This window comes from Rhipicephalus microplus, unplaced genomic scaffold, assembly GCF_043290135.1.
Source record: "Rhipicephalus microplus isolate Deutch F79 unplaced genomic scaffold, USDA_Rmic scaffold_500, whole genome shotgun sequence".
Lineage (NCBI taxonomy): Eukaryota > Metazoa > Arthropoda > Arachnida > Ixodida > Ixodidae > Rhipicephalus > Rhipicephalus microplus.
The window spans coordinates 35,001-45,000 of record NW_027465061.1 but is presented as its reverse complement, the minus strand read 5'-3'; the positions used below and the strand labels follow the sequence as shown (position 1 = coordinate 45,000).

The 10,000-nt window shown below is 60.4% G+C and overlaps 1 non-coding gene across 1 annotated transcript; it reads left to right on the top strand.

The window, feature by feature from the left end:
• Positions 1–7,196: 7,196 nt before the first annotated feature.
• LOC142794790 (small subunit ribosomal RNA) lies at positions 7,197–9,011 on the top strand. Its single transcript, XR_012892619.1, has one exon. It is a non-coding gene; the product is annotated as a small subunit ribosomal RNA (ribosomal RNA).
• Positions 9,012–10,000: the final 989 nt, after the last annotated feature.

Sequence of the window (10,000 nt, the reverse complement as noted above, 5' to 3'; positions counted from 1 at the left end):
CCAGGCTTAAGCGCGAACTTTTTTTGTTTGTTTTCTTTTGATTAAGCGCAAGCTTTTTTCTTTGTTTTCTTTTGATTAAGCGCGGGCTTTTTTCTTTGTTTTTTTTGCATTCGCCCCGGCAGACGCGGTTTTTGCGCCGCCCCGGCTGACGCGGTTTTTGCCGCCCCGGCTGACGCAGTTCGGACTTAGCACTTTTCGGCTGTGCCTGGCTGGCGGCCCACTCACTCGATCGCCATGTCTGTTTGCCACAGTTTTCCCGGTGGTGCCGCACCCGGGCTCGCCCCGGCTGACGCGGTTTCGTGCCGCCCCGGCAGACGCGGTTTTCGCGCCGCCCCGGCTGACGCGGTTTCGTGCCGCCCCGGCAGACGCGGTTTTTTGCCGCCCCGGCAGACGCGTTTTTTTTTTCTTTCGCCCCGGCTGACGCAGTTTTCGCGCCGCCCCGGCAGACGCGGTTTTCGCGCCGCCCCGGCAGACGCGGTTTTTTGCGCCGCCCCGGCTGACGCAGTTCGGACTTGGCACTTTTTGGCTGAGCCTGGCTGGCGGCCCACTCACTCGATCGCCATGTCTGTTTGCCACAGTTTTCCCGGTGGTGCCGCACCCGGGCTCGCCCCGGCTGACGCAGTTTTCGCGCCGCCCCGGCTGACGCGGTTTCGTGCCGCCCCGGCAGACGCGGTTTTTTGCGCCGCCCCGGCTGACGCGGTTTTTTGCCGCCCCGGCTGACGCAGTTCGGACTTGGCACTTTTCGGCTGTGCCTGGCTGGCGGCCCACTCACTCGATCGCCATGTCTGTTTGCCACAGTTTTCCCGGTGGTGCCGCACCCGGGCTCGCCCCGGCAGACGCGTTTTTTTTTTTTCTTTCGCCCCGGCTGACGCAGTTTTCGCGCCGCCCCGGCTGACGCGGTTTCGTGCCGCCCCGGCAGACGCGGTTTTTTGCGCCGCCCCGGCTGACGCGGTTTTTGCCGCCCCGGCTGACGCAGTTCGGACTTAGCACTTTTTGGCTGAGCCTGGCTGGTGGCCCACTCACTCGATCGCCATGTCTGTTAGCCACAGTTTTCCCGGTGGTGCCGCACCCGGGCTCGCCCCGGCTGACGCAGTTTTCGCGCCGCCCCGGCTGACGCGGTTTCGTGCCGCCCCGGCAGACGCGGTTTTCGCGCCGCCCCGGCTGACGCGGTTTTTGCCGCCCCGGCTGACGCAGTTCGGACTTAGCACTTTTCGGCTGTGCCTGGCTGGCGGCCCACTCACTCGATCGCCATGTCTGTTTGCCACAGTTTTCCCGGTGGTGCCGCACCCGGGCTCGCCCCGGCTGACGCAGTTTTCGCGCCGCCCCGGCTGACGCGGTTTCGTGCCGCCCCGGCAGACGCGGTTTTCGCGCCGCCCCGGCTGACGCGGTTTCGTGCCGCCCCGGCAGACGCGGTTTTTTGCCGCCCCAGCTGACGCAGTTCGGACTTAGCACTTTTTGGCTGAGCCTTGCTGGCGGCCCACTCACTCGATCGCCATGTCTGTTTGCCACAGTTTTCCCGGTGGTGCCGCACCCGGGCTCGCCCCGGCAGACGCGTTTTTTTTTTTCTTTCGCCCCGGCTGACGCAGTTTTCGCGCCGCCCCGGCAGACGCGGTTTTCGCGCCGCCCCGGCAGACGTGGTTTTTTGCGCCGCCCCGGCTGACGCGGTTTTTTGCCGCCCCGGCTGACGCAGTTCGGACTTGGCACTTTTTGGCTGAGCCTGGCTGGCGGCCCACTCACTCGATCGCCATGTCTGTTTGCCACAGTTTTCCCGGTGGTGCCGCACCCGGGCTCGCCCCGGCTGACGCAGTTTTCGCGCCGCCCCGGCAGACGCGGTTTCGTGCCGCCCCGGCAGACGCGGTTTTTTGCGCCGCCCCGGCTGACGCGGTTTTTTGCCGCCCCGGCTGACACGGTTCGGACTTTGCACTTTTCGGCTGTGCCTGGCTGGCGGCCCACTCACTCGATCGCCATGTCTGTTTGCCACAGTTTTCCCGGTGGTGCCGCACCCGGGCTCGCCCCGGCAGACGCGTTTTTTTTTTTTTTTCTTTCGCCCCGGCTGACGCAGTTTTCGCGCCGCCCCGGCTGACGCGGTTTCGTGCCGCCCCGGCAGACGCGGTTTTTTGCGCCGCCCCGGCTGACGCGGTTTTTGCCGCCCCGGCTGACGCAGTTCGGACTTTGCACTTTTTGGCTGAGCCTGGCTGGCGGCCCACTCACTCGATCGCCATGTCTGTTTGCCACAGTTTTCCCGGTGGTGCCGCACCCGGGCTCGCCCCGGCAGACGCGTTTTTTTTTTTCCTTCGCCCCGGCAGACGTGGTTCCCCCCCCCCCCTCCGTCTTTCTTTTTGTTTTTTTTTTTCGCCGCGGCTGAAGTGGATTTTTCGGTGCCTCGACGCCCCGGTAGTCGCGGTTTTTCCGTTTCCGCACGGCCCCGGCTGACGCTGCTCGGTCACAGTCGCCTTTTGTGGTGATTGCAGACTTCTTGAGCGCGGGTGTTTTTTTTTTTTGTTGTTGTTGTTGTTTTATTACGCATTCGCTCCAGCAGACGCTGTTTAGACTTTTTGTTTCCTCTTTTATCCTGCGACGAGGTGACGAGGTTTATTCGGTGCCCCGCCGCCCCGGCTGAAGTGATTTTTCCTGTCCCGTGCCGCCCCGGCTGACGCGGTTGGGACTTCGCGTTTGTTCGGCCGCCACGGGTTTTGGCGCACTCGCTCGGTTGCTTGTTGTTGCCACTTGTTGCGAACCCAGGTTTCTTGAGCGAGCGCGGGCGTTTTTTCTTCCTTTCTTTCTTTGTTCTATGTGTTAGCGAATCGGCCTTTAATATCACACGAGGACTCACAACCAACAATTTTCAGTTTGAAGTGTAAAAAATCTGCAGGTGTTGACGTAACTGACTTGCCCCGTACCCTTGAGTACATCCATGAAGTTCTCGTAGTACTACTAAATCGCATTATTCCAAGTGGAGAAATTCCCATAAACTTGCAAACCTCTACACGAAAATCGGTGCGCGTGATAAAGTTGAAAATTATCGTCCGATATCAAATGTGCCTTCTATAACACAAATTCTAGGAAAAAAAAAAAAAAAACACTTGTTCGCCGTTTTCTGCGCCGTGACTGGCAGCACTCCGGCGAAGCGAAACGGGGTCGATTCGAGCACGATATCGGCGTCTTTCGACGTGCTCGCCGGCGACCGTCGCACGAGTACGTCGCACGAGCGCGTCTGCCGGGGCGCCGTTTGCGAAGCCGACGCAAAAGTGGGAACCGCCGCTCGGATGATCGCCGCTTTCGGCAGAGTGAGTGTTGGCACTCCGGGGAAGCGAAACAGCGTGAATGCGCCCACGAAATCGGCGTATTTTGAAGTGCCCGCCGGCGACCGTCGCACGAGTACGGTAAACCGCGTCAGCCGGGGCGTAGTTCGGGACGCCGACGAAAAAGTGGGAAGCGCAACTCGGATCTTCGCCGTTTTTGCAGGAGTGAGTGGCGGCCCTCCTGCGAGACCAAGAAGCATCGATTCGTGCACGAATTCGGCGCCTTTCGACGTGATCGCCGGCGACCGTCGCTCGAGTAGGGCAAACCGCGTCTGCCGGGGCGGGCTTCGGGACGCCGATGCGAAAGTGGGAAACGCTGCTCGGATGTTCGCCGTTTTTGGCCGAGTGAGTGCTGGCACACGGGCGAAGCCAAACGGGGCCGATTACGGCACGATATCGGCGTCTTTCGACGTGCCCGCCGGCGACCGTCGCACGAGTACGGTAAACCGCGTCAGCCCGGGCGGAGTTCGGGACGCCGATGCGAAAGTGGAGAACGCCGCTCGGATCTTCGCCGTTTTTGGAGGAGTGAGTGGCGGCACTCCGGAGAAGCCAGGGAGCGCCAATTAGCGCACGATATCGGCGTCTTTCGACGCGCTCGCCGGCGACCGTCGCACGAGTAGGGCAAACCGCGTCTGCCGGGGCGGGGTTTACGACGCCGACGCAAAAGTGGGAACCGCCGCTCGGATGTTGGCCGTTTTTGGCAGAGTGAGTGCTGGCACTCCGGCGACGCGAAAGAGCGCGAATGCGCCCACGAAAGTGGCGTATTTGGACGTGCGTGACGGCGACCGCTGCAGGAGTACGAAAAACCACGTCAGCCGGGGCGAGCGACACACGGCGGTCTGGGTGCTTATCGCTGCTATTATAGGGGCACCCCGGCAGACGCAGAAAAAAAAAAAAAATTTTCGACCTTCTTTTTTGCTGGTCGAGCTCGGGTAACCCAGGTCGCAATGGGAGCCGCGCACGAAAGCGGCGTCGCGAGACGCGTTCGCGGTCGCTAGTCGCACGAGCTCGGCAACCGCGTCAGCCGGCGCGGAGTTCGGGATGCCGACGGCTAAGTGGGTACCGCTGCTCGGATGTTCGCCGTTTTTGGCCGAGTGAGTGCTGGCACTCCGGTGAAGCCAAGGAGCGCCAATTCGTGCACGATATCGGCGTCTTTCGACGTGCCCGCCGGCCACCGCCGCACGAGTACGGCAAACCGCGTCTGCCGGGGCGGGGTTCGCGACGCGTACGCAATAGTGGGAACCGTCGCTCGGATGTTCGTCGTCTTTGGCCGAGCGAGTGCTGGCACTCCGGCGAAGCGAAACGGGGCCGATTCGGGCACGATATCGGCGTATTTCGACGTGCTCGCCGGCGACCGTCGCACGAGTACGGTAAACCGCGTCAGCCGGGGCGGAGTTCGGGACGCCGATGCGAAAGTGGGAAGCGCCGCTCGGATCTTCGCCGTTTTTGGAGGAGTCAGTGGCGGCACTCCGGTGAAGCCAAGGTGCGCCAATTCGCGCACGATATCGGCGTCTTTCGACGTGCCCGCCGGCCACCGTCGCACGAGTACGGCAAACCTCGTCTGCCGGGGCGGGGTTTGCGACGCCGACGCAAAAGTGGGAACCGCCGCTCGGATGTTCGCCGTTTTTGGCAGAGTGAGTGCTGGCACTCCGGCGAAGCGAAAGAGCGCGAATGCGCCCACGAAAGTGGCGTGTTTGGACGTGCTTGACGACGACCACCGCAGGAAAACGAAAAACCACGTCAGCCGGGGCGAGCGACCCATGGCGGTCTGGGTGCTTATCGCTGCTATTATAGGGGCACCCCGGCAGACGCAAAAAAAAAAAAAAATTTTTTTCGACATTCTTTTTTGCTCGTCGACCTCGGGTGACCCAGGTCGCAGTGGGAGCCGCGCACGAAAGCGGCGTCGCGAGACGGCTTCGCGGTCGCTAGTCGCACGAGCTCGGCAACCGCGTCTGCCGGGGCGGAGTTCGGGACGCCGACGGCTAAGTGGGAACCGCCGCTCGGATGTTCGCCGTTTGTGGCCGAGTGAGTGCTGGCACTCCGGCGAAGCCAAACGGGGCCGATTCCGGCACGATATCGGCGTCTTTCTACGTGCTCGCCGGCGACCGTCGCACGAGTACGGCAAAGTGCGTCTGCCGGGGCGGGGTTTGCGACGCGTACGCAATAGTGAGAACCGTCGCTCGGATGTTCGTCGTCTTTCGCCGAGCCAGTGCTGGCACTCCGGCGAAGCCGAACGGAGCCGATTCGGGCACGATATCGGCGTCTTTCCACGTGCTCGCCGGCGACCGTCGCACGAGTACGGTAAACCGCGTCAGCCGGGGCGGAGTTCGGGACGCCGATGCGAAAGTGGGAAGCGCCGCTCGGATCTTCGCCGTTTTTGGAGGAGTCAGTGGCGGCACTCCGGTGAAGCCAAGGTGCGCCAATTCGCGCACGATATCGGCGTCTTTCGACGTGCCCGCCGGCCACCGTCGCACGAGTACGGCAAACCTCGTCTGCCGGGGCGGGGTTTGCGACGCCGACGCAAAAGTGGGAACCGCCGCTCGGATGTTCGCCGTTTTTGGCAGAGTGAGTGCTGGCACTCCGGCGAAGCGAAAGAGCGTGAATGCGCCCACGAAAGTAGCGTATTTGGACGTGCTTGACGGCGACCGCCGCAGGAGTACGAAAAACCACGTCAGCCGGGGCGAGCGACCCACGGCGGTCTGGGTGCTTATCGCTGCTATTATAGGGGCACCCCGGCAGACGCAGAAAGAAAAAAAAAATGGGGACATGGCGTGCGTCACCGTGCGGCTTCGCAGCGTTGCCGAAGTCGCCGAGCCCTTCGACTGAGCCGAACGGCGGACAGGGAACGTTGGTCGGCCGTTCTAACCTGTCGGTGCCACGCCGAGACGTCGTTAAGGAAAACCGCGTCGTGGGCCTCTACGACGCCGTCGAGTCGTTGTACGTTTGGTGTCCAGCGTGTCGGCGGCGAGTAGCGGACACGTCGTTCACGACTTCGGTCTTTCGCAGTCGACGCGAACTTGCGGAGAGTCGTGGTGCCTCACGTTTTCGGCAGAAACCGCGGCGGAATTTTCCCGTGCGTGCGCGCACGACCTCGGTGCTGTGCCGTCAGCGTAGTGTTGCACAAACTCGTGGCCTACCCAAGGTGCGGTACGTTTGCGGCCGTATCCTCGGTGGGAATTTCGTGAGTAGGGTCGCAAATTCTACGACCTCGGCGGGTTTGAGAGCGACGTAGACTTGTGGCACGCTCAACATGCCACACGTTTCGGGGCACACCCGCGGTGAAATTTTCTCGAGTACGCTCGTATTAGGGCCCAAGGAGGTCTGGGTACTTATCGCTGCTATTATGTGGGGGTTCTCGTGAGCGGCGTACGCGAAAGCGACCGGGTGTCTGATATGCGGCGGGCTTCGGCCTCGTCAAGCGTGTCCTCGGGTCTGCTCCAGGGGAATCCACGGCAGTCGTCTGCAGCCTCATCCGCTTGATGCGTTAGGGGCTGGTTGTCGGACGGTGCCGTTTTACCACGATATCGAGGTGTGTTCCGTGTCGTCCTCGGGCGATTCAGATGCGAAAGCGCCGAAGACGCGGGCGTGACCCGTCGTCTGGCGGCTTTGCAGTCTCGGCTCCGTTGCTAGTTCCGGCCGGTCCACCGACAGTGCAGCGGGCTTGGGCAACCCGCACGGCGCGACCGAGTCGATGCAACGAAAAAGAGCGAGCATGAACGTGCTTCTTGCCGCACGGCTCCCACTCGTCTTTCGGGAAGGTTGTGCCGTAGCGAGCTCGAACGCCGTCATCTCGGAGTGCAAAATAAGCGTGTTGGGGCGCCTGAAGGTGGCCTCCGCCGCACACAGACTGCGTCCGGCCCGCCGAGGGCGAGGACGGACGCGCAGTCGAACGATTACCTGGTTGATCCTGCCAGTAATCATATGCTTGTCTCAAAGATTAAGCCATGCATGTCTAAGTACATGCCGAAATAAGGCGAAACCGCGAATGGCTCATTAAATCAGTTATGGTTCCTTAGATCGTTTCTTCCTACTTGGATAACTGTGGCAATTCTAGAGCTAATACATGCAGTGAGCCTGGAGCCCTTTGGGTAACGGGTGCTTTTATTAGACCAAGATCGATCGGGTTTCGGCCCGTATTGTGTGGTGACTCTGGATAACTTTGTGCTGATCGCATGGCCACGAGCCGGCGACGTTTCTTTCAAGTGTCTGCCTTATCAACTTTCGATGGTAGGTTACTTGCTTACCATGGTTGTTACGGGTAACGGAGAATCAGGGTTCGATTCCGGAGAGGGAGCCTGAGAAACGGCTACCACATCCAAGGAAGGCAGCAGGCGCGCAAATTACCCACTCCCGGCACGGGGAGGTAGTGACGAAAAATAACAATACGGGACTCTTTTGAGGCCCCGTAATTGAAATGAGTACACTCTAAATCCTTTAACGAGGATCAATTGGAGGGCAAGTCTGGTGCCAGCAGCCGCGGTAATTCCAGCTCCAATAGCGTATACTAAAGCTGCTGCGGTTAAAAAGCTCGTAGTTGGATCTCAGTTCCAGACGAGTAGTGCATCTACCCGATGCGACGGCTCGGACTGAACATCATGCCGGTTCTTTCTTGGTGCACTTCATTGTGTGCCTCGAGATGGCCGGTGCTTTTACTTTGAAAAAATTAGAGTGCTCAACGCAGGCGAGTCGCCTGAATAAACTTGCATGGAATAATAGAACAAGACCTCGTTTCTGTTCTGTTGGTTTTTGGAATACGAGGTAATGATTAAGAGGGACGGACGGGGGCATTCGTATTGCGGCGCTAGAGGTGAAATTCTTGGACCGTCGCAAGACGAACTACTGCGAAAGCATTTGCCAAGAATGTTTTCATTGATCAAGAACGAAAGTCAGAGGTTCGAAGGCGATCAGATACCGCCCTAGTTCTGACCATAAACGATGCCAACCAGCGATCCGCCTGAGTTACTCAAATGACTCGGCGGGCAGCTTCCGGGAAACCAAAGTATTTGGGTTCCGGGGGAAGTATGGTTGCAAAGCTGAAACTTAAAGGAATTGACGGAAGGGCACCACCAGGAGTGGAGCCTGCGGCTTAATTTGACTCAACACGGGAAAACTTACCCGGCCCGGACACTGGGAGGATTGACAGATTGAGAGCTCTTTCTTGATTCGGTGGATGGTGGTGCATGGCCGTTCTTAGTTGGTGGAGCGATTTGTCTGGTTAATTCCGATAACGAACGAGACTCTAGCCTATTAAATAGGTGCGGGGTTCCCAGCACCTTACAACCTTCTTAGAGGGACAAGCGGCTCCTAGCCGCACGAAACAGAGCAATAACAGGTCTGTGATGCCCTTAGATGTCCGGGGCCGCACGCGCGCTACACTGAAGGAAGCAGCGTGTCTTTATCCCTGTCTGAAAAGACTGGGTAACCCGTGGAACTTCTTTCGTGATTGGGATAGGGGCTTGCAATTGTTCCCCTTGAACGAGGAATTCCCAGTAAGCGCGAGTCATAAGCTCGCGTTGATTACGTCCCTGCCCTTTGTACACACCGCCCGTCGCTACTACCGATTGAATGATTTAGTGAGGTCTTCGGACCGATGTCCGGCGCGGCCTTTCGGTTGCGCCGGTCTGTTGGAAAGATGACCAAACTTGATCATTTAGAGGAAGTAAAAGTCGTAACAAGGTTTCCGTAGGTGAACCTGCGGAAGGATCATTAACGGATTGTGAAGGGTGAGCGCCTCAGCTGCGTCTGCGCCCGACACTTTCTGCCGCTGACCCCGTTTGGACGCGGGGTCGGCTTTTCCCCACGGGGCTGCCTGAATGTGGAGCGGCACCCCGTGACAAATTGTTGCGCCCAGCGGACGCCAACACCGCGACCTTGGACGGTCGGCCAGGTGGCGGACGCGGGTACAAACGGCGCAACGCACTCATAGGTCGGCTTTCGACCCGCCACTGCACCGTGGCTCGAAGCGCTCGAAATGCGCGACCCGACCGCTGCGGGACCGCCTAGTACTGTAAACAGGAGCGGCGGAGCGCGAACGGCGAGTCGTGGTTACGTCGGTAGAAGGCGAGGCTGCGCGTTCCCGAAACGCCAGCCGAGTGCCCTCCCGACCGTTCGAGCGTGCAAGAACGAGACCCGACAATCGCGCGGCGACTGCCAAGTACGAGAGGAACGGCACAAGCGTCGGCGGTCGGTCAAGGAACTGGCGATGTGACGGGTCCGCTGTGCACCAGTGCATACCGTCCCGCCGTCCGCGGCAAGCGCCTCCGCGTCCTCGGGTGACGGAGGCTGCCGGTCGGTTCTTGCAGGCGAGGGATCTCGCTGGCACCGGTTCGCGTTGACGCGCGGCCGGTCATGGCACGGCGATGCGACGGCCGAGGTGCGCAGTACTCGATGGAGGAACCGCACGCTCCGATGACCGTCCCGCCCTCCGCGGCGTATGCGTACCGACCGTAATGGTTGCAGCAGCGCCGGCCGGCTTTTGAATTCGCCACACGAAACACGGTGCGAGATCGCGGTTAGGGGAGCGTCGACGTTGCCAGGCGTTTTGCTTGCTGCCGAGGGAAAGGCGGCACGGCCACGTCGCGCTCGTCGCGATTAGCGGGTCTGCGCGCTTTGGGAAGGTGCCGCAACGACTTGCCGAAAGAGGAAGCACGGAAGAACGAGGGACTTGGACGTCCCGACAATTGAACGCACTTGCGGCC